Source organism: Coffea arabica, chromosome 10e (genome assembly GCF_036785885.1).
Source record: "Coffea arabica cultivar ET-39 chromosome 10e, Coffea Arabica ET-39 HiFi, whole genome shotgun sequence".
Lineage (NCBI taxonomy): Eukaryota > Viridiplantae > Streptophyta > Magnoliopsida > Gentianales > Rubiaceae > Coffea > Coffea arabica.
The window spans coordinates 9,361,895-9,389,396 of record NC_092328.1 but is presented as its reverse complement, the minus strand read 5'-3'; the positions used below and the strand labels follow the sequence as shown (position 1 = coordinate 9,389,396).

Genomic DNA, 27,502 nt, shown 5'->3' with positions numbered 1-27,502 from the left:
TAATTTATGTTAAAAATAGTAGAACCCTCAATAATGAACCTATACCATCCGCAATTATATAAGCAAACAATACCTTTTTATCTTTGCTTTACAGTGTAACAATAAGCAAACAACTGTTCATAAGATTTTGTAAAAAATTTTCAGAAATAATGGATGATCAGAAAATCAATTCAATATCATTCATGACAAAAAACAAAGCAAAAGCAAAACATACTTAAAAGGCAGAGGGGACTGACCTGAAAAATTAAACCGGCCGCAAGAAGGTTGATTTCTGCTGGAGTCTCTGCACATAATATCTTCCACTACTGTTCACAAAAGAAACAAAATCAATACATTTACAAAATCAATAGAGAACCCAAAACAAATAAGAAACTGAGAGAGAGGGTGAGGGAATTAACTCGATAAGTTAATTAAGTCGATCAGTAAAAAAAGAATTTGTAGGAGTAATTGTAGGATGAGTTAAGATAGTGAGATAGTGGGAGTGAGATAGTGAGAATATTGATTGGTGATAAGGTGATAGTGGGATAGTGAGAATATTGATTGGTGATAAGGTGGGTTATAATCCACTACTTTTTTATGTATTAAAATAAATGCAAAAATATGAGTTAAGATAGTGGGATAGTGGGAGTGAGATAGTGGGAATATTGATTGGTGATAAGGTGGGTTATAACCCACTACTTTTTTATGTATTAAAATAAATACAAAAATCTAGAAAAAAGTATGACAAATTTAGAAGGCGTTGAGAGGGTTTCTGCTAAAAAGCCCTTCCTGAATACATATAGATATAGATGGGTAGTTAGTCTCTACATTCACAACAGCTTGCTTGGTTAAAGTCTTGATGAGGGTGAGAGGTTAATGGTTTAACCCTTGCCTCCCACCATATACTTGCCATTTAATTGTAACTGTCACTTTCAGTGGCTTTTTTAATGGGGTTTTTCCATTGGTTACTCTAATTTTAGTCTCTTACAAATTTATATTGATCAAATTTGGTCCCTATCTATGTTTCTGACTAGTTTTTAACCGAAATTCACCACGTATCTTGCATAGGATCATTTTTAGGGGCAAAATTATCAAATCAAAATTTATATAAACCATCTATAGCCCTTTACATCTCACAAAATAAATTGTTTCTTCCCTCACATTTCACAAAATAAATTTTTCCATCCCTCATTGACCATGTGTACGAATAGTTTTTTTTTTAAATTTATGTATGCATCTATTTGATTTCACTTGAATAGTACGAGTAGCATGTAATATATCTCTATTTAATTTCACCTAAATAGACTAATTGTGGTTGTATATATGCTATTCAATAGATATATACATGAGTTTAAATTTAACAATTTTGTTTTAAATCCATATATATATATCTATTTGATTTCACCATGTGAATCTATTCAATATTTGTAACTTTTTCTATTTTGGTAATAATTCATTTATTGAGCTGTGTAATAAGGCCATCTAATTAATCGGTTCTAACTTAAATTCTATAGTCATGCTAACAAATTGTAATTTAAATTTGAAATTTTTATTCGCCAACTTTAAAACCAATAGTTGAATTTCTTACCTTCTGATTATGTTAAAATTTGAAAGTGTCAATTACTTACTTCTTTTTGTCATGTTTATGTCCAAATTTAATTTGATATAAACACTTGATAATGTTTAAAATTAAATATCTTCTTTGTTTTTAATTTTTGAGTAAAAGGAAATTAACATGAGTGAAAACTGACAAATTTTTTTAAACTCTCGCATACATCTTTTTTAATTTCACCTGAACAGTATGTTCAGACGAAATCAAATCGAAATATGTTATATGCTATTCGTGTTATTCAGGTGAAATCAAAAAAATATATACATGAATTAAAAAAAATGTTATTCATACACATGATCAATGAGGGATGAAAAAATTCATTTTGTGAAATGTGAGAGACGAAACAATTTATTTTTGAAATATGAGGGATACAAAAAATCATTTTGTGAAATGTAAGAGACTATGGATCAGATTATGTAAATTTTAATTTGACAATTTTACCCTTAAAAAATGATCATGTGCAAGGAACGTGGTAAATTTCAATAAAAAACTAGTGAAAAATCTAGATAGGGATCAAATTTAATTAATGTAAATTTGTAAGGGATGTAAAAGTATATTTTTAAAAGTAAGGAATGCAAAAAATTATTTTATAAAATATGAGGCACGTTTTAAACATTTTCCCTTATATAAATGTTATTATTATTGCGAAAAAAAACTTGGGCCGTGGCGGCCCCACGTCCAATACGGAAGCGGCTGCTGCGGCGCGACTTCCCACTCGGAAATCCAGACCCCACACGGAAATCCTGTCGTTCGATGATGTAAGATGTTACGCTCTTCAGTATACTTGTTTGACTCCAAATTTGTGGGATGGGAATAAACAACGTGTAACTGAATGCTAGTAGAATGGACAACTGACTTTTGTAATTATTGAAATAAAGGGTTATTATCACTTTACCCCCTTAACGTTCGGTGTCATTATTAATTTCTCCCTTAATGTTATTTTTTAGTCACTTTACTTCCAAGACTAATGGTCAAACTTAACGGAGTTTATTAATTAAAGTAAAAAGATAAATTTAGCCCTTAAAGTTATTATTATTTTACCCCCATAAATTATAGCCTCATTATCAGTTTACCCTATAGAGTTATTTTTTAAACAATTTATCCCACTATTAAACCAATTTAGCATGTTAAAAAATTTTAGAAGAAAGTACCCTCCTTTTTGTATAATAAAAATGATAAACAATTTAGAATGATTCTTCTCCTCTTTATTATCAAGAAAAAAAGTCAAAGTATTATCTCTTTCTTCTTGGCAATCTTATTAATATTAAAAAAAAATAGAAACATCGGGAGGGGGAGGGAGAGGGAGAGGGAGAGATAGAGAGAGAGCTCAATTTTTTTTTTTTTAAAAAATACAAATAAAAAAGAATTAAATACTTTTATTATTTTACTTTATTGTTTACCACCAGATTTCAATCCTAATCCCAACAACCTTAAATTAATACGATAATATTACACTTTTTTTTATATTTTTTTCTTTGCAAAATCTAATTTTCTGTCTTCTTCTTCCTATCTCTTTTTCTTTTCTTAGTATTAATAAGTGTGAAAAAAGAAATTTGAGAAAACTCTTTTATTTTTATATTTTTGGATCTCTTAAAGTGAAAAAAAGAAGAATAATCATCCAACTTTTTTATTTTTAATTATATATATAAGGGTAAATATATTTAAAAAATTTTAATCATACTAGTTAGATTAACGATGAAGTAAAATGCTTAGAAAATAATGTTAGGAATCAAAGTGATTATATCACTATAATTTAAATGAATAAAGTAGTAATAACAATGTAGTAATGCTATAGAATAAAAGGGTATTTTTGTCCAAAATTTTTTAACATGTTGAGTTAAATTACTTACAGGGGTGAAGTGACTAAAAGATAACGTTAGAGGGTAAACTGCTAGTAGTGATATAGTTGAAGGGGGTAAAGTGATAATAACCCTTGAAATAAATTCAAAGTAATCAAGTCGGTATACATATTATTTCTTTATACAATCTTTTTAGACTCTTTCTTCTTGTAAAATAGGATATATAATTTTTTTCCCAAAAGCGTCAAATGTCATTTTATAGGATATAGTAGATTATAAAAATATTATCATTGCAGTAAAAAAAAAGCACTAATGACGTCACGTCATCTTATTACTTCTATTTTTTTTCCTTCTTTCTTTCTTTCCTTTTTTTTTTTCTTGGTTTGGTTTTTGGTGCAATCTTTTCTTTAAGCGCTGCAATTTTGAAAATGGAATTAGAAAAGCATAGATGAGATGTCAATACTCAAAAAATGAAAAGAGTCTTTATGTCATTAAATATAAAATACGGATAAATCATTTAGCAGATCGGAGATATTTACCATAGCATATCACATTTATCAAGTGACTAAAAATTTTTAATGACAAGTAAATTAATGTTTTGTGATGTGATAAACTTCAAATTTTATTTCACATCACATATAATCTAACGATATTGTACTGTGAAATCTTTATTTGTCCAATTGATTGCATTAGATTAATCAAAACTAGCTATTGAATTTGCCACATACTTAGGGTCTGTTTGGTTGGAAGTAAAATGTTTTCCTTGGGAAAATATTTTCCGTAGAAGTAATTTTCCATGAAAATCATTTCCCTTTCATCATTTTCAGGTATTTGGTTAGCTTATTGAAAATATTTTCTTACTTCATTTTTCTGGTGTTTATTTAACTTTTGAAATATTTTCACTTTTATCTCTATCTTTACTTTCTACACATTATAACTACATACTTCTTCCCATGTAAAATAAGAAAATTTATCTCATTGTTTAACTTTAAAAAATCTTGGAGAAATGTATATATGAATAAAAAATATCTCCTTAAGCAATAAACAAATTGCTGGCCATTTAGTGTCAAATATCAATCACATGCAATGCTTATTGTGACATATATCTTGCACTCTCACTGCTGAAAGTTTCTCTAGAAAAGAATGTCCCTATTATACATAATTAATTACTAGCATAGGATGAGCAGGATGAAGTTTTTTTTTTTTTTTTTTTTGAATATACTAGGGGGAGGGTTGGGTTGGGTGGTACGGGGGAGGGAGTGTAAGGAAGAGGTCTTGGGTCCGAATCCTCCTGTTTACACTAAAAAAAAAAAAAAGAACATACTACAAGATGTTTTCAATAAGTTTGGAACATACTACAGGCGAGATGCATGTATTTCGGAAAACAACTTCAGTAAGTTTGGAAGGGAAGTTGTTTTCCATAAGATGAGTGAAAATATTTTACATAGGAAAATGTTTTCAGTAACTTTTGTGCAACCAAACACGGGAAATTAAAAAAATATTTTCCTGAAAAACATTTTCACCCGAAGCAAACGGATCCTTAGTCTAAATCGAAACATTTCTCAGATATACATATACCTTGTGTTGTAATTTTTGTAATTTTTCATAAGATGTGACTGGGTCAAGCTACTGTATGAAAAAATAGATCATGTCAAATATCACCATGTGAGAACCAAACCGGCCTAAAAGTTAAACCAAAAGATTTTGGGACAAATATGGTTCAAGCATTAAACCCAAAAACAAAAAATGATCTTTGGACCCTACCCAGGTTGGTAGTTTCTACTTGCTAGTTTGCTTAGTCTATGTGAATGGGATATTCATGAGACATTTCATTCTCTCATCTCTGTAACTTTAAGCTCCTCAAGACATCAGAAAGAAGAAACCTTTTTGCATCATCAATTAAATTTTTGTTCAGTAACAACTAGAAATGGCAAATAAGGCTGAGAATGGTGAACAGGAGCAACAGCAGCCACAGGCTATCATCCCTTTACTCACCCCATACAAAATGGGCAACTTCCAGCTTTCTCATAGGTACTCTTCCTTTATTTAATTATTATTTTCCTGCTAGAAATTTTCAGTTCTTTTTTGTTATTTTATATTTTTGGGCCTTGTCTTTCTGTAAAGAATTGCATTCTGTAATGGAGAATAGAAATGTTCTTGTATTTCCTTTTTTTTTGGATTTTTTCTCTTTTTTGTTTTGGGGAAATTCCAGATGGGATTCTGGTTGATGCATCATTGAACTAGTTACAACTATGTCTATTATTTTTTGTAAGTATAACTATAACCAATTCAAGACCCAAAAAAAAAAATGGAGGAAGAACTAAAGAAGATGGATAGTTGCATTTTATTTGTTCTTTCCATTATGTGGTCAATATGTGCTGATTTTAGATGCCAATTAGACTTCAGATGGTCAATTAGCTTTGATTTGTTGAAACATTTATGTGATTCATGTAAAATGTTTTGCCAGAGCATCTCAAGCGGAGAATATGGTTCCCCTTTAATTCCTTGAAACAGGGTTCAAAGATTAGGATTCTGTTTCTGGGTGTCCCCTAAGTTGAGGCTTGAAGTTCATAAAAATGATCTTTCTTGCCCGTTGATAGTGTAGAGATGCAAATTCGGATCTATACTATATTTGCTCAATGGACCAAGAGCAACATTTTTATCAGTTGCCAAGCCGATTTTCATGAGATTGTGAACATTGTATATCTATCTCCTTTAAAACAATTTTCTCCATTTTTTCTTTTTCTTTTTTTTTTGGTTGCAAAAGAATCTAGTATTGCAACGAATTAGACTAATATCACGAAGCATTTCAAGTTTTTAATTAGCTAAATGAATGTCATAATCACATCTATCTTTGTCTTGTTGCTGGGATTGGATTATTTAGAATCCGGTGCTCCTGATACTTCAATTCAACTGAAAGAAAGAAATTGGAAACTAATTTGTTCACCATTTCTTTTTCTGATTTCCTGCAGAATTGTTTTGGCACCTCTGACAAGGCAAAGATCCTATGGAAATGTACCACAGCCAGATGCTATATTGTATTACTCTCAGAGAACCACCAAAGGTGGTCTTCTCATAGCAGAAGCTACAGGAGTTTCTGACACAGCTCAAGGGTAATTGATTTTAGTATTTCTTTCTATCTTACTGATTCACAGATTCCACAAATGCCTACACATTTGGCAGTACGTGTGTTGTTTTGCCTCACTATGCAAGATTTATGTTTCTTCCAATTGTAGGTATCCAGATACACCTGGTATATGGACAAAGGAACAAGTTGAGGCCTGGAAACCCATTGTAGATGCTGTTCACGCCAAAGGTGGTGTCTTCTTTTGCCAAATTTGGCATGTTGGAAGGGTTTCAAATTACAGTAAGTCCTTCTGTCATTACCTTTCCTTAATTTTCTACCTTGTTGGATGTCAAATGTATAGTGGAATTCATACAAAGATCAGAAATGAATTGTTATCTAATATTCACTTGACAAGACCAGATCACTGCACATGATGTATCACAGTTTCGAATTTCAGTTGGGACTAAGCTTTCATGAAATAATGATTGGACTCGTAGGCAATCCAGAATATATAATTTCTTGTTATGCTGTGTCTCGACCTATTAATGATCCATATTATTGGTTATGGAGTCATAAAAGCTCTTATTTCCTCTAAGATCTGCTTTATCTGACTGTCATTCACAGGTTATCAGCCCAATGGACAGGCTCCAATCTCATCTACTGACAAGCCATTAACTCCTCAACTTCGAGCAAATGGTGTTGATGTTGCAGAATTTGCACCACCACGCCGGTTGAGGACTGAAGAAATTCCTCAGATTGCTAATGACTTTAAGCTTGCTGCAATAAATGCTATTGAAGCTGGTAAGGATTTTTGTTATGATTAATATATATTTAAATCTGTAATGTTCGGAAGTAGCTTTTTGAAGGGGATGGTAAATCTGGTAACAGAGTTGTGTACTTCGTTTTGTGTGCATAATTAATAGAGTTAAAAAAGAAGGAATTGCCTAATGAAGCAACATAACTATTCCACTAAAAGATCAAAATATCTACAAACCTTGTGATGCTGCAACTTATGTAAAAAATTTGCCTTCTAGCTTAGAGCACAATGATCAAGTAAGCTTGCGTGAATTGCTTGCCCTGGAGGCTCAGGTTCTAAATCAGTTACCTATAAAACTGTGCTGCCTTGTTACTTTATGAATAAAAAGTAGACTTTTTTAAAATAGTAGAAATATAATGTTTATTCTGACGTTACTTTTACAACGGAGAATATGAGAACTATATCCTGAAAAGGATGCTCAATCATATCTCTCTAACTTTATGTATTCCACGAATTATGAAGCAAAGAAAATTTGGGGGAAAGCAGGCTATGGTTCATTGGCTAATATGGTCTGTTAAATTTTGCAGGATTTGATGGTGTTGAGATCCATGGAGCTAATGGCTATTTAATAGAACAGTTTTTGAAAGACCAAGTCAATGACCGAACAGATGAATATGGAGGCTCTCTGGAGAATCGTTGCAGATTTGCTCTGGAAATTGTTGAAGCTGTTTCAAATGCAATAGGAGCTGACAGAGTTGGCATCAAGCTCTCCCCATTTGCAAGCTACTCCCAACCAGAAGATTCAAATCCAAATGCTCTTGGTCTTTACATGGCTGAAGCTTTGAATAAATATGGACTTGCATACTGTCACATGGTCGAGCCAAGGATGAAAACTGTTGGGGAAAAATCTGAAACTCCCGATAGTCTTTCGCCCATGAGAAAGGCATTCAAAGGTACTTTCATGGTTGTTGGTGGTTATGATAGGGAAGATGGCATTAAAGTAATTGCTGAAAATCATGCTGATCTTGTTGCTTATGGACGACTGTTCTTGGCCAATCCAGATTTGCCAAAACGATTCGAGTTAAATGCTCCTCTGATACAGAGCCACTTTCTACATACCTGATCCTGTTGTTGGCTACACTGACTATCCATTTCTTGAAACCACATATTTATAGATTGTATTGCTGGGTCAGAATTGTAAAGCATACGGCTTTTTCGTTACAGATTCTACTGCAGATATACAACTGAAAAACATATACAGAATTTCTTCAAGAAAAGCTTGGGTGATGATTGTTTCCCGTGATTGGGGTCTGTTTGGTTTTTTATTTTCAACTCAAAATATACACACGGCTTCCAAATATTACACAAATCGGAAGTTCATGTTGCATCCTGAAAGGTAACTTCTGAGTTTGCAAATTGAGACATTGTGATAGTTAACGTTGCCTTCTGCCACTACCTAAACGTATGGTAACTAGTTTCAATAAAGTGATTTATTAGACTTGAGTTTTCCAATTTTCAGTGCCTTGGGTACATATGTGTAAATTACTTAGTACTACAATAAAACTTCGATCACGAGAATTGTGTAATGCATGGTCCGCCTGCAGCTATGCATAGAGCAGCCATGCATGTAGGCCATTTTCCAGCCTCCTCCGTCCCCCTTATGCTCTGCGCCTCTGCCCTTGCTATACAAAGTGTTCTCGGAGCTACAGATGCCATCTTTACAGCCGTTGCACAAACTACTGAAGACAATAGTATAAGAACAAGTTGTTCATGTCTATTAAATGAAAATACAACTAATCATCACATCAGGAACTTGGTCAATAGAAATGCTTAAAATATGACCAATACACATTATTTAAGGTAGAAAATGTTTGAAGGATAATGTTTTCACCAATTTTGGTTATGTAAATCCATTCAGAATTGTTTTGGCACCTCTGACAAGGATGAGATCTTACGACAATATTCCGCAGCCACACGCTATTTTATACTACTCTCAGAGAGCTACTAAAGGAGGTCTGCTCATAGCAGAAGCCAGCGTAGTTTCTAAAACAGGCCGTGGGTAATTACAGTAGCATTCTTATTTGAACTCTTAATCGCTCAATGATATTCTTCTTTTGGTTATTGCGCAATTTCTGAACTCAGTGTTCCCTTATAACCAAAAAGATATCCAGCTGCACCAGGCATTTGGACAAAGGAGCAAGTTAAGGCCTGGAAACCCATTGTAGATGCGGTACATGCCAAAGGTGGTGTCTTCTTTTGCCAGATTTGGCATGCAGGACGGATTTCAAATGACAGTGAGTTCTTATCTTGTTACAATTTTCATAACCTTTTTTCCTCTATATGCCTTGTTCTTCTTGGACCAATGCCCAACACATAAATGGACTACAAATCTTAAAGAAGACTCACATGACAAGACCTCTCTGGATGGTGCATTGCACCTTCAAATATTGATTGGAATCAAGCATGTATCGAACTCTGAGGTGTCTTGGAGGCAATTCATAATTCTTTTTCCACTATTGTGCAGTGTTGTATAAAATTGAGATTTTTCAGTTCTTTCTTGTGCAGCTTGGGAGGCGAAGATTGGTTTTTCTGTTTCATGCTTTTTTTTTTCTATTCCAGGTTATCAGCCCAATGGACAATCTCCAATCTCATCAACAGACAAGCAATTAACTTTCAAAGTTCAAAAGAACGGTGTAGATGATTATAAGTATCCACCTCCACGACGCCTAAGAACAGAAGAAATTCCTGAGATTGTCAATGAATTCAGGTTATCCAATGCTATTGAAGCTGGTATTGCTATACAAAAAGCGAACTGAACTGAGAACCTTTTCATTTATCCTTTTTGCAGAGAAAGACTGAGCTCAGGTTAAAGAACTTTGGTCTCCTTATCGTTTGTTTACTATGAATAGCAATATTATTGAAGGGGAGCTAGAAGAGTCAAATAAAAAGAAAATGACAAAATTGTAAATTGAACAATCATTAAATCTTCAGCATATTACATAAGCAATGCATTTGAAATAGTACTTATTTGAAACTTCCATCTCAAACTGCTGATTTGTTATAAAATATTTTTCATTTCCAAGATCATTGACTAGTAGTCTATGTTGAAGTTGTGCCAAGGAAATTTTGAAGTCAACTTCTCGGCCAAGGAAATTCGGGTCATATCTTAATAGATCGACTACAGTTAAACATGGGAGAGACGCGATGTAGGAGGGAGAACGAGCAGAACGTAAGTGAATGCTGATGCAATCCGTTCATATTTGCAGATTTTGATGGGGTAGAGATCCATGGAGCTCATGGTTATATTATATAGTAGAACAGTTTCTGAAAGACCAAATCAATGACAGAACAGATGAATACGGAAGCTCATTGGAGGACCGTTGCAGATTTGCTCTGGAAATCGTTGAAGCTGTCTCCAATGCGATAGGAGTTGATAGAGTTGGCATTACGCTCTCCCCGTTTGCAGATTACATGGAATCAGGAGACTCAAATTCGGCAGCACTAGGTCTCTACATGGCTAAAGCCCTGAATAAATATGGAATTCTGTACTGTCACATGGTGGAGCCAACATGAAAACTCTGGCGGAAAAATTTGAATGTGCAGATACTCTTCTGCCAATGAGGAAGGCATTCAAAGGTAATTTCATTGTCGCAGGTGGCTATGGTAGGGAAGATGGCAGCGAAGCAGTGGCCACAGGTGTTAGGGTCATCAGGAAAAATTGTGACCCACATTGGTTCAAGAGATGGAGAAAGAATCGTTAATATGTAAATAAAGACCCAAAACCTAACAACTTAGACTTTTGGATCAAAGTTGAGTTTCTGACTAACATATTGGGTTCTTTAATGGGCTATTTTGAGGTTTTTCTCCCTAACAAGTGATATTCGAATTTGGAAGTTGGGCTAGTGAAAATTCTCTTCTTGGTGATGGATTGAAGTGTCAAAGAATTTAGTTGGTATTAGACTAGATGGGCTATAGGTTTGGCAGGGGTCAGGTGGGTATTAGACCAAAGAGTCAAAGGTTGGCAGGGGTTCGGAATCGATGCCATTGGTGTTAGACCAAAGAGTGATGATGGACTGAAGTATCAAGGAGTTTGGATAGTGTTAGACTAGATACGCCATAGGTTTAGTAAGGGGTACGGTTGGTATTAGACTAAGAAATCAAAGGTTGGTAGGAGTCTGGAATCTAATTTGTATATTGAAAAAGAGTGGGTCAATGATTGGGAGAAAAAATGATTTTTTTCACTAAAAAATAGTGACCCATATTGGTTCGAAAGATGGAAAAAAAGTAGTTAATATATAAATAAATATCCAAAACCTAACAACTTAAACTTTTGGATAAGAGTAAAGTTCTTAATTTACATATTGGATTTTTTGGTGGGCTTTCTCGAGGATTTTCTCCCTAACAAAAGGTAATGCTGATCTTGTTGCTCATGGATATTTGTTCCTGGCCAATCCAGATTTACCTAAAAGATTCTAGTTAAATGCTTCCCTCAACAAGCATGACAGAGATACTTTTTATTCATGCGATCCTGTTATTGGCTACACTAACTATTCATTTTTTGAAACCATTGCATGAATCTGCAAAAGTATGAAAAGACAACAACATTGCATTGCAGGATCACTAAAACCATATTAAGGTCTTTTTAGGTAAAATTTGTATTGTAGGACTGCTAATTTAAGCATTTGATACAATTGTAACTTGATACTACTATTTGTCAATCATATTATGAATTTCTATGTCTCTCTTTCTCTGTTTATATGTGTTGGTTCTGGACCAAAATAATCATATAAATAACAATAATTTTCTTAATAAAATTTAACAAAGAAATTAACAAAAATCTCATATCTCAATATTGCATTAAAAAGGGAAAAAATGCACGTTTCATCCTCAAAGTTTGGGTGGTTGACTAATTTCATCCTCAAAATTTCACCCCAAACACATTTCATCCTCAAAGTTCCGTAATTTTGGCCAATTAAGGACAATTGACGGGAAATGGCAAATTGATCGTTAGAACCAATGGTTTTATCCAACAAAAAATGGGTAAAATCGAATGGAGCCATTTTTAACGGAACAATTGCAACGGACGAAATCTCCACTCTTCTCCTTCTTCCCTCTGTCTTTCTGCAACCCCAAAATTTTTTTGCCAATCTCTGGAGCTTTAAACATTTCATCCTCAGAGCATCTAGCAGTGGTTCTGAAGTCTCATTTTTCCCTAATGAGGAGCAGAAGTTCTGAAGTCTCCAGTGGTTCATCAACTCCATTCTGCAACTGTGGGTTGAGAACAAAAATGAGCACCTATTGGCGCGGCGAGAATCTGGGAAGAAGATTCCTTGGTTGCTCTCTGTGGCCGGTAAGAAATATTTGTCTAAAAATATTGGTCATTCAATGTGTTAATTTAGCTAACTAATTTCTGAAAAATGTCATTATTGTTATGATAGAGACCTGAGAAATGCAGGTACTTTGAATGGGTTGATGAGCTAATTTGTCTAAGAGGGAGAGTTCTCATTCCTGGTTTGCTGAAAAAGATTAACAAAATGGAAGAACAAGTTGAAAGAATGCGTAAGAGAGAGAAATTTTTTATTACGATAATTGTGCTTTTGGTGATTTTGGTAGTACTAAGTTGGAGCAGTAAAGACGAGGGAAAAGTAAAGGGAGGCAAGTTGCTGCTAACACTGGAGTGATTTTGCTAAAATTGCAGGAGAACATTTTGAAACTAGCATTGTTTGTTGTTGGAATGAGAGTTGCATTTTTCCCTATGAAGTAATATCCAATTGCAGGGAATAGAAAGGGACTTATTTTGTTTGTACAAAGGTTCCAAATGAACTCTACAATTTATGTAAAAGGTGGGATTTAGGAAGGGAAATGTATTTGGCAATAATGCAATTTATGAACTCTGCAATTTATTTTGTTTGTAAAACTATGCATTGAGTATAAGAAAATGGTCCTTGTCAAAGTGTTATTCCTATCATATATATAAAATGGCCATGAACTAATAAATCACATGTACTGATAATACAAACAGATGCAAATAAACCAAACTAGAAAACAAATGCAATTAAACCAAGCCGATAAACCCAAGATTGTCCCACATGTACTGATAAACCAAACTGGAAAACAAATGCAAATAATACAAACAGATGAACATGAAAACAGCTGCCATATATATATATCATAACTTCAATACAATTAAAGTGCATTCCAAATGAAATAAAGCAAACTACATGACTATTATTGAACACGGGTCTATAAACGAAATAAAGCAAGCTATCACATTACAGCCTGCACTTCCATAATTACTAGGCAAGGCAAAAGTTGAAACAGCAAAAGTCCTGTTAATTACAAAATCAGCAACTTGGCTTGAATAAAAGCAGCAACTATTCAGCATGTTGTTTCTCCTATCATAATAGTTTCTCCTTTCCCTTCGATTTAGATGAACTAGGAACACTTAAATCTGTCTTGGCAGCAGCAGCAACATGCATATGAACATCTCTAATCCTGAAGGGCATCTCTACTTGTTCTTTAGTTTGTATTCTGGCTTGTTTGGTGCTATATTTGACTTAAGACCTTGACAGTCCAAACACTTCGTACATATCTTGGTCCACTTGATTTGGGACAGAGGATGTTATGTTAATCTCAACCAGTGGCTCAGCATCCTGTTGATGTTTAGTGTTTGAATTATCATTACAAACTGCAGCTGCAACTCTTCTTGTACATTGCTGTCTCTTCTGCACAAAACAATGAGGTAGCAAAAGTCAAATTGCATAAAGACAAAAATCAAAAGATGTAGCAGGTTTTTTTACCCTTTTATTTGAAGTCTCAGCAGCAGGCTTCTTGATTTTTCTTGTTCCCTACAGTTTAAAAGGAAAACATGTCATTTATATACCAAATAACAAAGATAGATGTAACAAGTCATCAAGACAACTTATAGCTTTTTTTCTATCTTGGCTTGCTGGATTGTTGGTAGAAGCAGCAACTTGGCTTGAACTAATATCAGTTTCTACAACTGCAGGATCTTGAGCATCTTTGAGAAGCTTGCAGGACCTCATATTATGTCCCCTTTGATAACAGTATCTACACTTGTTAATCTGTCCCACTCTTATCACCTTCTTTTTAGTTTTTTCCTTGACTTGTTGAACCTCCTCTGCACTTCTCCTTCTCAGCTTCTTAGGCCTTTCAGGTGCTCTCCCATATAAGGGTGGCAAAGGACCTTCACCAACATCAGTAAGCCCCCATTCACTTTCTCCATTCATGGGAGACACTGATCCTTCATAGCACTTCATATATGTCTCCACTGTATACACTTTTAAAACATATAGTAGAGGATCCTTTTTAGCTATCCACAATGCAGCAATGGCATGGGGACAGGGAATACCTGTTAGTTCTCATTTTCTGCAAGAGCATGTTTGCTCCTTGATGTTCACTGCATATTGGTCACCATATGGGCAGTTGACTTCATAAAGATCATCATTTGACTTGAATGGAAAACAGTCAGGTGTTCTATCTATATTTTTTTGCATAATGTGAAGAATTCAGGGGCAATAAAAATAAGTCTGCCACTTCTCTTTGGCCAGATCCCTATTTTTTTGCATTCTTTGCATCATGTACAGCCATATTGTTTCAAACATTTCAATTATTGGCTTCTCTAGTATCAAGAATTTTGCTGTTGAAGCACTCACAGATATTATTCAATAACATAGCATATTTAGGATGAGTGCTAAAGTAAGCTCTGCTCCATTGACTTGGTGGTTTGTCATCAAACCACTTGGCTGCCTCTATATCAATTTCAGTCATTTCTTTCATTCTGCTAATGAATTGGGCTGGTGTTGTTGCTTTGGTAACAGTCCATAATGCTCCCCTCAAACCTTCTCCTTTGAAACCAGCAGATGAAAAATTATTATGCAAGTGTTTCACACAAAATCTGTGGGCTGCATTTGAAAAAATCATATCACATGCTTTAATTAGACATTTTTGTTTGTCACTCATTATTGTCCACTCATAATTCTTTTTAATAGTTTGAAGAACCAGCACCATGAGTCCTTAGTTTCACCCTCTACTGCAGCATATGCAATTGAAAAAATGCCATTATTGGCATCAACTCCAACAGCTGCTAGCAAAACTCCTCCTACTGATCCTTTCAAAAAAGTGCCATCTATTCCAATAAATTGCCTACATCCAGTTAGGAAACCATGCTTCACTCTTGCAAAATAGATGTACAGCCTCTCAAATCTGCCTTTCCCTGTTTTTGAGTCTGTTTTCATTCTAACAGTGCTACCAAGGTTAGATCTTAGAATTTCATGTATATAAATAAACTTCTAATTTGCTGTACTGGTCTTTTTCACTGCCCTGAACAATTTTCATTGCTTTTCTCCTGGTCTTATATGTTTGATTTTTTGTGAAGGAGCACCTATTTTCTTTCACTACTGTCTCCCTAAAATGCTCCAAATCTAATTTAGAATTACACCTAAATTCTTCATAGTATTTTCTAGCTATCCATCTAGAATGCACAAGAGGGTTATCATATGTAAAATCACATGTGTGATTATCTTCAAATGTTCTTATTTGAATAGTTCCATCCCCACTTAACTTTCTGGCATATATAACCCAATTATATTCACTATTTCTGCATCTAACCCTTACCCTCATTGTATCTTGTTTCACAAACTTATAAGGCCTGCTTTGTTTCACACTATAATTATGTACAACAGTCTTGAAAAGTTTCAGACTTGTAAAGGACATGTACAGCTCTAATTTTGGATTGTCAATATGTTTAGGATCAAAAGTACGAGACCACAATTTAGACTCTTCATCATCAGACTCATGGATGCTTTCAAAATCAGATTCAGAATCAGGAACCTGCTCTGTTTCATCAGAATCAGGAACCTGCTCTGTTTCATTCAAAGGATCAGGAACCACATTTTCTTTCCTGTGATTGTTTACCCCCAACCATTCAGCATTTTTGTCAACATTATCATGAAATATACCATCATCAGCATCATCACCTATTTCATATTTTGAATCAACAGCTGAAAAATAAGTCTCATCACTTGCATTGGAATCATTATCACAATTATTAGCAGCACACCTTCCTTGACCTTCATCTCTAATATTATTGTTACCATCACCATTTTGGGATTTATTTTCTGTCTTATCTACCTCATACGGAACATAACCAAGTTGTTGCACTAGAATTTCATGAAAGGATACTTCAAAGTATAAGTTAACTTCCTTAATTGGTCCAACCTCCCCCTTAATATAACCATTCAACTCCCTACTGCTGTCTATCCGCCTAAACGTGTTATTTTTCCAACCATAGTACACCTTATGACCATATACACCAGCATTTTCAGTTAATTTATCCATTTCGAAAACACTTAGATCTATACTCTCAACATAGTAAAAAACACACAAATCTCCACCTTCGTAATAGGGATCAGGAGTATATGAAATGAGTCCTCCATGGTGACATCTTAATGTAATAACTATGCTACCCGTTTCTGGCTAAAGAAAACAAGACTCTTCAGGGAAAAAAAAGCTTCATCATTTCAGCACAACAAACTGTTAACCCACACAAAAACTATCTAACAAGGACCACTTTAACACTTTTTCCATACACATGGCCGGCAAAATAAATCAAGCATTATTGTTTATTAATCACTCTCACCACAAAATTATAGTCAAGCAGCAACTATCATCAGACATAAATGACCACATTCACACTATAATAATCAGACCAAGACAAATTTTTTAATTTATTTATACCTCATGCAAATGGCCAGATCTGAAAAAAAAAATAGCCATAAATTATAGTGATGAAAAAGTACAAACACAAGGGACCACATATCAGGTTTCTTTCTCCAAAAAAACACATATCTTTATGCAATGTAGTTGTTGATTTTGGGTATAAATACCGTAATTTGGGGGTGGACAAATGTGGAGCTCTTTTTTCCGCAATGCCATTTTTTTCTTCACCTAAAATGCTCCACGAATGCCGTCTATGCCCTCCTTCTTGCCAGCAGATGCTCGAAAAGTGGATGAAACGATTGGCCAAAAAAACTTTTAGGTCTGAAGAATGGAGAAGAAAGAAGGAGAAGACTGGAGTTTTTTTCCTTTTACTATTTTTCAAATTTTCGTCCGTTAGAAAAAGTAGCTCCATTCGGTTTGACCTAGTTATGTTGGGTATTAAGTTGGATCTGACGGATCGTGCTTCGCACTTGCAAAGTTCGGTCCCAATATTTAATTTGTCCTCCATTTCCCGTCAATTGTCCTTAATTGGCCAAAATTACGAAACTTTGAGGATGAAATGTGTTTAGGGTGAAACTTTGAGGATGAAATTGGTCAACCATCCAAACTTTGAGGATGAAAAGTGCATTCTTTCCCATTAAAAAATGCAAATAATTTGTACCATAAAGTTAGTTTGGCGTAGGTTAAGGCGCGGATTAGGTCATTCTCTTTAAAATGATTCGTGCCCCTACGGAGTATTTTCCGGTATAGTAGGTCTCAGAACGTTGTCTCCAGGATAACAGTCCAACCTTTTTCTCACTGTAATCTACTCCAATCTATACTATTGAAATAAGACAGAAATCTCACAAAACACCGTTCTTTTCCCTATAAGCTTCAATAGCAGTGAAAGAAAGAAAAATAAAAGATAGCCGAGAGATAGCAAAGTATATGCAAGAGTTGGTTGATAGAAACTTCTATTTATAGGTTGAGAAATTATGAGTATTAAAATGCTAACATTAAGAGGAATTAGCACGTTATAGTTCAGCTACAAATTGAAAAGGTCTAAATTTATTGTATAATGGTAAAAATTCACTAAATGAATTCATAAATCTAATCATTATATAGGTTACACAATTCAAACTGTCGTGCCCCATTTTTTGAAAAATAAATAAATATAAAAGAGAAATGGCGTTAGAAAATGGTGTTTTAAAAAAATGAGTTTTTGATTTTTAGAAAATAAAGAAAGAAAAAAAAGGCCTAAAATGGGACATAGAAAATGCAACGGTTTGGGCCCAAAATTTAATCTAAAAAGGGGTTTTTAAGAAAAATAGGAGTCGTCATTTGGTATTGAATTTAGATGTACCAAATCACCCAAAAAATATATTTTTTTAAATAAAAAATAAATAAAACCCCTTTTAGACGACTCCAGATCTTTGAACATAAGAGAAAAGAGTTCGGGAGTCACGGTTGAAAAAAGGGAAGACAAAGATTTAATAGACTCAAATCTAAGGCACACTTTCAACCTAACCAAAGTTAGTTGTAAGATTTAGTCAAAAAATTTCTAATCTAACCTATAAAATTTATCACATTTGGATGTTTCTATATGAATGTAAATCTAGACTTAAAGGATATCAGGAGTGCTGAAATGTCTCTTCAAAATTTAATTGATGTAAATCATATTAATTGTGATACCCAAAAATGATTCTTAAAAGAGATCACAAAAAATGTAAAAGATGAGACTCAAAAAGGTGATCATAAGTAAATATACGTGACCTAGAAGAGGGGAATGTAACATGACGGGTATGAGAAACTAAAATTCGTGACTCAATTTTTTTTCTTATAGAGGTGATGAAGCGTGTTAAGGTTATGAAGTCATACTCATTCATTTCCCATATTTGGAGGGCAACTCTTGTAATCTGGTCAAGCAAATGAATTAGTTTATTTCTAATTTCCTAAGATGAGATGTAATTCTAAATGATATGATTCAAATATATAGAGGGTAAGGGAATAATAGTAGGGAAAATATCATGCGAATGAAAATAACCTAAAAGTAGAAAAAAATGCATGAGATATAATAAATGTCACACAATAGATGAATCTAGAGCGAAAACGATCTAAAGGGTCTATCATTAGACTAACTCATTTCTACAAGTTCTCACTAGCGTTAGACTAGTAAGAAATCGGGCAGAAATGCCGCAACTAACATGGACTAGTGTGATGACGTCATGCATTTATTATAAATAAATAAATCATATAAAGCATAATTAAAGTAAATAAACACATAAATCACATAGAGTACATAACACATAGACATAATATCTAGATGTAAAATGCTAAAAAAAGCGAATAAACACATAAACACACAAGCATACAAGCAAATAAAAACTAACTATTACATTGGGGACCCTAACTACAATTTAGAAAGAAAATTTTTGGAAATAATAAACATATCTATTATATTTATCTAACTAATTACATTTCTTAGGTACTTATCTATTACAATTTGGCATTTAAATGCCTCCCAAATAATCATCAAAAATTAAATAAAATAAATAAACACTTAAAATGAATAAAAATGAGTAAATGAAAGAAAAAGCATTCAAAACATGCAATCACACATAAAAAATACATAGGAACACATAAAAGAATTTAAAATAATAACAGAATGTGCCTCCCTTGAAATTGTGGTTAAATGAGGTAGGATTTGTCCTATTTATACTTCAAAACCAACACAATAGTCAAGGCACCAATTTATTTAACAATTTAAAAGAAAATGTAAACATGTTGCAAAATTTACTCCATTATTTCAAAGAAATATGAATAAACATAAAATCCTAAAAAAATCATCAATTAAGTGCATCTAAATGAAACATGATTAATAATTAAATGAGATAAACAATTGTACTTAAGAAATCAAAGCTGTCAGAGACTCAATTACAAAAATTGAAAAGTTTTTGGAGTCAAATTATAATTTCTAAAACATTAGGAGATGAAATTGAACAAAAGATACAGTTCAGGGACCAAAATGTAATTAAATTAGAAAACTAATTGAAAGAAATCCAAAGTTTTTAGCGTCACAGTGAAATTATGCAAAAAAAAGGACCAGATTGCAAATTTCTTTTCTGGTTTCTAAGGCCTTTGGGCCATTTTCTTATTTCTTGGGAATCCTCTTCGGCCCAAAGAAAAAAACTGAAAGAATAATAAAATAGCTCACTAATTTTATTAAAATAGGTCTGATGACAAGGGTTGGGCTTGAATTCCGAGGCCCAGGTGTAAACCCAAACAAAAACCCAAGTCTCGACCCAAATTTTCGACCCAGAAAAAAATGTTATTAGCCCTTTTTGGCCCAAGATAGATCAAACCATATAAAACAAAATAAGGAAAAATCGGAGTAAAATGGAAAGAAAAGGAATGAAGAGCTTCTAGCGAGTTTGAATTTTCCGGTGAGTCAACCATCAGAAACTGGAAAAATTCCGGCCAAAGTGGCCGGAACTCGCCAGAACCCATTTTTCAAGCCTTTAAGCGCGGATCTTTACATATACACGAAGTTCATGTCATTTTGAACCCAAAAAAATATCCAACAAGGGCTAAAAACTACATAATCATAGAAAATATATGGATCAAAGTTTTTTGAACACAAACTCTCATGAACACCTTTAAATCTCTTCCATGAAAGTCGAATCAAACAAGGAGAAGTTGGGAAATACCCGATGAAGCTTTTTGGGTCAAATCAGAACGAGAAAACACGTGAAAGGAGCAGATGTGGCAGATTTGCTGAAGTTTCGGACATGCGCCAGTGAAGCCGAACTAGCAACTTTAGGGTCAGATTCGAGGGCTTTCCAGTCGTTGTTTGCAAAACATTTCTAAATGAAACTTAATCTCCTCACTCCCTAGATTGTGGAGAAATTAAAATCTTCTCAAATAAAGCTATATTGAAAGAGAAATCTTGGTCGAAAGGAGGCCCAAAGGTCAACTATTTTCTGTAAATTTTTTTTTGCAGAAATCTCTTTTTCCTTCTCTATTTTCCTTTCTTTCTTTTCTCTTTCTTTTCCTGCTATTTTTCCTCACCCCCCCTCTTAAGGTTGCATGTCTTTTCTATTTAAATGAGATGGAACCCCCCAAAACCCTCCCATCAAGGTTTGAGATGAAAACCCTCTTTTGATGCTTATTTTTTGGCGATTCGCTGGCTTTTTCAAGAAGTTTTCTTGATAAGAATTTGGTTGGTGAAGTGGCCTTTGTACTAGTAATCTTGGGGAAAAAGAAAAGGAAGAAAAATCGAATCAAAATTCCAGCTGCAATTTTCTGTACTGTTGCCTTGTTTCTGGTACGAAAATGCGAGGGAGAAGAAGGTATAACGTGCGTGCGGAGCAGAAAAAATATTTTTTTTTTAGAAAAATGTTTTTTCTCTTTCTTTTTTTTTTTTCTTTTCTTCCTTTCCCTTTTTGCTTTTCCTACAAAACCAATCAAATAAAGTCAAATGAGATAGAATGATTTTTCTTAGAAAAATAAAAATAAAAATAACAATGGAAATAAATAAAAATGAATATAAATAAATGAAATGATCTATCAACAAAATTTTGTGTCTACACAAACCATAAATCTCACTTTAAAAACATAAGTTACACTTTTGAATGAATGAATTTGTAGCCAAAAAATTCATTGAAGAATTTGTAATTTATTATATTTGATTTCAAAATAAACATTCTTTTATTAAAATATCCAACAATGTGAGTCCCATTGGCCAAAGCAATGATTAGATCTTGTTGGAATTGGAATCTTAAGCAGCTTTCACAATAATCATCCTAAAAAATAACTAAAACTATTTAAACAAATTAGAATAGAAAACACTCACCTGGCCGATTAACTGTCATAGTAGTTCGGTATAAAGTCCAGCCGATTGACCTATGTATATAATAAGACCAATCTGTAGTCATGAAACCTATCGGTCGCTCACCTAAAAAGAGTTTAATTTCTAAGTTGAGTACTCATAAGTCAGTCATTGCATGTACTTGTTATGAGTTGATATGAAATGATTTATAACTATATGGCTTTCATATACGGTTATGTATAGGATGTTTACAAGTTGCTGTGTCACTCATTATTATTGACTGTTTTACGAATAATATATTTTCAATAATTATGCATGTGAATTGTGTGCAAATAATTTGATATATATGCATGTATATGTAAGCTATGGTTGCATGGTCCAACAGAAGAGTAAACGCTACCTATTGCTCAACCTATTTTTTCCATTTTTGTAAATTCTAAAGAGTATGAATTGGTTTACGTTGAAAACCCTAAGGATGATTTTTATTAGCTCTAAGTGGATAGAAATTAGAGTCTAGCTGCTTTTGGCTATTAATTTTATTTAATATTTTTCACTTTGTTTCGTCTGGAAAATAAATGTACAAATTTATTGGATACTCGTAGACTACCATCCATTTGAGATTTGTACCGCACTATATTTAGTTATTCTATTCAGCATTTTCTTAATTTTATTCTAGTTTAATGTTGTTTTGTATTTTTGAGCCGGACTTGAGAATGAAGTGAATGTCATGTGACTGACACGTGTGGACCAAGGGCATGACAAATCATGTATTTTAACTTTCTGCGGAAGGAAGTTCAGAAATATCACATTGTAGACCTCTTATTTCATTGTAGCAGCTAGCTGATTCAGCAGTAAAACAATATGTTGCAGTCCTTTCTTTTCGTGACTTTGCATTCTTGTTTGTGCTGTTACTTAATGCTTAGTTAGTTCTTTAGAAACTAGAAACTAAAACCCAATTAGCAAGTGAAATTTATAGAATATGGATTATGGGTAGGATCACATTATTAGGGATTAAGATGCGCTGGTTAACAATCCCTCATCCCTCAAGTAAAATAAGAAGATATTGGTTTCACGGTAGCAGCTTCTTTTCTTGAAAAGTGGCTGTCTCTTCTTTTGACAAGTGGCAACTTCCTTTATTTAAGTTGTATTCTTTCCTCCTCGTTTTCTTCGGTTTGTCAAATTTAGTCCTAAAAAAAAATAACTCTCCTCTCAAAGCCACAACACGATGCACAGAAAACCTACCTCACGTTATTTCTCTCTCTCACCGCTATTACTTTCAACCCTTATTTCTTAGTTGTTTCTTTTCATAATTAATCACACTAACATTGTTGTCTTTCTGTATCTTAGGTTTGGTGATGGATAAATTGATAGATAGGATTAGCTCATACCCTTTTTTCACTCTGGTATAGCTCTTTCTTTTTTCCCTATATTTTCTTTTTATTAGTGAAAATCATCAACTTAAGTTTTCCTCTAGCTTAGTTTGTATTTTTTGCATATTATTCCATTTTGAGTTTTGGCTCCCTCTCTCTCTCTCTCTCTCTCTCTCTAATACGTATCGATGTTTCTCACTTTTTTTTGGTGTGTTCGCATAATGACCAGCAGAAATTAATAGTAGCCCTGAATTGACCATTAATCATCTCACTAGATCAAGATGGAATAATGTTAGTTTTCTTGCTTAGTTTCTTTTGGGCTTAAAAGAGAAACGTACAAAAAATTGACCTTTTACTCTGTTGTTCTTGCCATTTGTTTCTCTGGTGTGCTTCTTTTCCTTTTACTTCTTCTTTTACTTCAATTGCATGCTGCAAATCATGGACTTAAGCTTTTACATATTCTATAGACTTTGCTCCTTTTTTTTTTTTTTTTTTCATTTTTTGGTCTCCTTATCCTCTGTATGTCTGATATTTCTCTCTTTAATTTTTTTTTGAGGACAAGATTGGCATCTTATTTATAGCCTCTGTGTGTTTTGCTCCTTCAAGTTGGCTCTCCTTTCGTAAGGTTTGTCATAAAACTTGATGTGCTCTCTGTTGGTATTTTACTTTGTTTATTATGTTAAAAGTTTTGCTTTTGTTTGTCAACTTTTCAATGGGAGGTTTTCTGCATTCCATTGGGAAGTTACAAACCATTTATGTATTATTTTTATTTAGATACTATGTTAGGAACTGAATGTCGTGCTTATACTTTTATTTTTACTTTACACAGACTATTTGGTCTTTAGTTTAGACTTTTAGTTTTAGTTTGCTCAAGAGGGGGAAAGAAGAAGGCATTTTTCAATTATCTTTTTATCTCACATACATCGTATCAAAAAAAATGTTACAGTAAAAATATCTCAAATAATTTACAATCCAAACACTGTGAATTAATATAGAAGTGTGTCGCAAAGTTCCTGTAATGTTTGCTGAGTTTGATGTAACTCAAACCATGAAGGAAACAATTTATAGGAGAGAAATTATTCTTAGGTGGGAATGGAAATAGTTGCTAAGGTACTACATCTTCATAATTCGACAAAGCTTGAGTGCCATTAGTGTTTTTTTTCTAGCACCTCCGAACTCATACAGTATCCAAACATCTATGAATGCATTGTTTGAGTTTACAAAAACAAAAACTCCTAATCTGAGAGACAAGACAAAGATCTTTGACATCCAAAGTAAAACTTTGTTTTTCTTAGTTTGATACAAAAAGTCTGTTCTACTTTGCAGTTTTATTTGTGAGTATATCCTTACATTGATTTATTACCATAGGTTCAGTTTCATGAATCCTTATTTGGCTTTCAATTTTATTTGACAGATATTGAGATCCAAAATTACAGCGTAAGCCTAAGTCTTTGTAGTTCCCAGAGCTTGCAGTCCTTTCAAAATGATGCTTAATAGTTAAGATAACCAATTTATAAGTGCAAGAATCTGTTTTAGTTTATAGAACCATGTGATCATGATTTCATGTTTTATAATGGCACCCTTAACTTCCAAATATCACACTATTTACATCTTCTGTCAACTATACATGCCCACCAGAAACTAAATTATACGTTTAGAATATAAAGCTATAATCAGGTGAAATTTTACTCTGAAAAAGATATAGAATGTCAAGCTGTGCAAGCTCAAACTAATCTTTTCTGTCCAGCACTTTGATCTGTAATGTGAAGGCCAAAGAGATGCCGAATAAATATCGTCAAAGCATGTACATCTAACGAGCTAGCTCAAGTTACCTTGGCTATCCAATCAAGCATTAGGATCTTGCATAAAATGTTGTTGCCCACGCTGACGCCTCTGCTGTATCATGCTAGCAATCAAGTAACAAGGACCAATTCTTCAACAGCAAAGATGGTGCTCAAATTAGTTGCTCAGTCCTCCATTGCTACAGCAAATTATCTCGATCACCAGCTAAAACAAAAGGAGGCCTTGCCTTGAAGACACAAGCATGCAAGATGAGCTAATAATTATTAAGGCTGAATTAATAGAGCAACAATAAGATATTGTAGAAAAGAAACCGTCTTGCCCTTATCCAACACAGGCAAAATCCCTGTAGTAAAAGCATGGTGACATGATATACTGCATGTTTCAGCATCATGCTATGTACCAATTATGTTTGCATCTAGCTAACGAGCTCAAACAATCCAATTATATGTTTATTTATGCTGAAATAGAACTACACTATATATAGGATTATATATTACTACTAAAACTACTTGATGGTTAGGAGCGTGGAACAACTATGTGGTTATTGAAACAACTTTATATTCACAATGTTTTTTGCTTCCTTTTTATCCAAATAAAACAGGATCTAGAATCACTATTTGTGTTTGGATTGAGATGATTTGAAAAAAAAATAATAATTTGCTTCACAAATTTCAATCACTTTTTTATCTTTTCAATCACCTTTTTATTTCACATACATCACATCACAAAAAGTGTTACAGTAATTATCTCAAATAAATCATCCAAATAAACTCCTATTCAAACAAAAGTATTACAGCTGACAAGAAATAAGGGTTTACTTCAATGATCTTATGTATTATTATAAATAATTGGGTCTTCTTTCAAAAAATATTTTGAAGGGACAAGAGTGTGGTTGCTTCTAGTTAGGTTACAGTTATAAAGTAGCATATGTTTAATGTGTAAAACTATTTGTTCCACCAATCATTTACTGCAACTGGCACCTACGAATGAGTGGATTTTGACCAAAAGCCTACAAAAAGTCGTTTTGACCTGAGGGATGGCATGAACCTGGACTGCCTGTGTGAAGATGTCCATTGTGATAATAAGGAACTATGAAAGAGAAAGGGAAGTCAAAATTTGATTGATTGTGAGTTAAATGATTTTCCTCTTTTGCTGCCGGACACCGTCCTATCAAAGGGTGTGATACAATTTGCTTCTGTGTGAGCCATTGCTGTTTAGGTTCTGACCATGGGTTTGGTTCTGCCGTCACATTTCGTTAAAGCATCATACCCTTTTTGATTTTTTGTCCATCTTTGCTAAACCAAAGGCTTTCTCAAATATACTTATAAACCAAAGACAACTTTTGAGACGATAGGTTGGACAAAAGTGATGTAAGGTTTTTTTTTTTTTTGCCAAAGAGATGAAAGATAAACAAATAAAGTTTCAAAACTAATCAAATTATAAGTAAAAGAGATAATAAAAGGTGAATTTGTATGATGAGCATTTTTCTTTTTTTTTTCTCTCTGGGAGAAACTTGGTTGAATGATATATGTGGCTAATAAAAAAAGAGATATAATATAAGGTAAATTTGTATGGTAAGCAATTTAATTTTTTTTCCTTTTTCTCTTGGAGAAATTTTGTTGTATGATATATGTGGCTAAAAAAGTAAAATATTTACAATCTAAGCAACTCTATTATGAATATTTTTTTCTATATATTTTTTGATTATTTTTTATTTTATATACATCACATCTTGAAAAAGCGTTACAGTAATATTTCTCAAAAAATCCTCTGAAAAATACAATCCAAACGCGCTGTTAGCCTCAGCAATCACAACCGCCCCAAATCCAATACGGAAGCTGCTGCGGCGGCCCAACTTCACACATGGCCAGTCTTTCGATGATGTAAGATGTTACGCTCTTTAGTAGGCTTGTTTGACTCCAAATTTGCGGGATGGGCGTGTAGCTGAATACGAGTAGAATGGACCACTTTTAAGACTTTTGGAATCACTGATGACGTCATGTCATTTTATTACTTCTTTTTTTTTTTTCTCTTGTTTTTTTCCCTTGGTTTGGTTTTTGGTGCACTGTTTTCTCTAAGCGCTGCAATTTTGAAAAAGGAATTCGAAAAGCACAAATGAGATGTCAATGCTCAAAAAAGAAAAAGATCTTTCTGTTATTAAATATGAGTACGGATATATCATTTAGCAAATCTGAATAATTTACAATAACATATCACGTTTCTCAAGTGAACAGAAGTTTCTAATGCCCAATAAATTAATAGGTGTGTTTTGTTTACAAGATTTTCAAAAAAAATTTCAAAATTTATTTTGCTTGTGTCATACACACAATTTTCAATCACTTTTTTATCTCATATATATCATATCATAAAATGTGCTACAATTTTTTGACACGATAAACTTCAAATTTTATTTGATGTTGTGAGGCCTTTATTTGTCCAATTGATGGTGTTCAATTAATCAAAACTAACTATTGAATTTGCCACATAGTTAGTCTGAATCGAAATAAGATTTGACATATATACATTGTGTTGTAATTTTTCATAAGATGTGACTACGTCAAACTACG

At 33.4% G+C, this 27,502-nt stretch overlaps 1 long non-coding RNA gene and 2 pseudogenes across 1 annotated transcript; all 3 read left to right on the top strand.

Moving 5' to 3' along the window:
• Positions 1-5,192: 5,192 nt before the first annotated feature.
• LOC113711775 (putative 12-oxophytodienoate reductase 11) lies at positions 5,193-8,512 on the top strand (annotated as a pseudogene).
• Positions 8,513-8,799: 287 nt separating this feature from the next.
• Positions 8,800-11,789, top strand: LOC113711238 (putative 12-oxophytodienoate reductase-like protein 1; annotated as a pseudogene).
• Positions 11,790-22,948: 11,159 nt separating this feature from the next.
• LOC140015036 (uncharacterized) lies at positions 22,949-25,216 on the top strand. Its single transcript, XR_011821798.1, has 4 exons — positions 22,949-23,009; positions 23,110-23,165; positions 23,695-23,757; positions 24,880-25,216. It is a non-coding gene; the product is annotated as an uncharacterized lncRNA (long non-coding RNA).
• Positions 25,217-27,502: the final 2,286 nt, after the last annotated feature.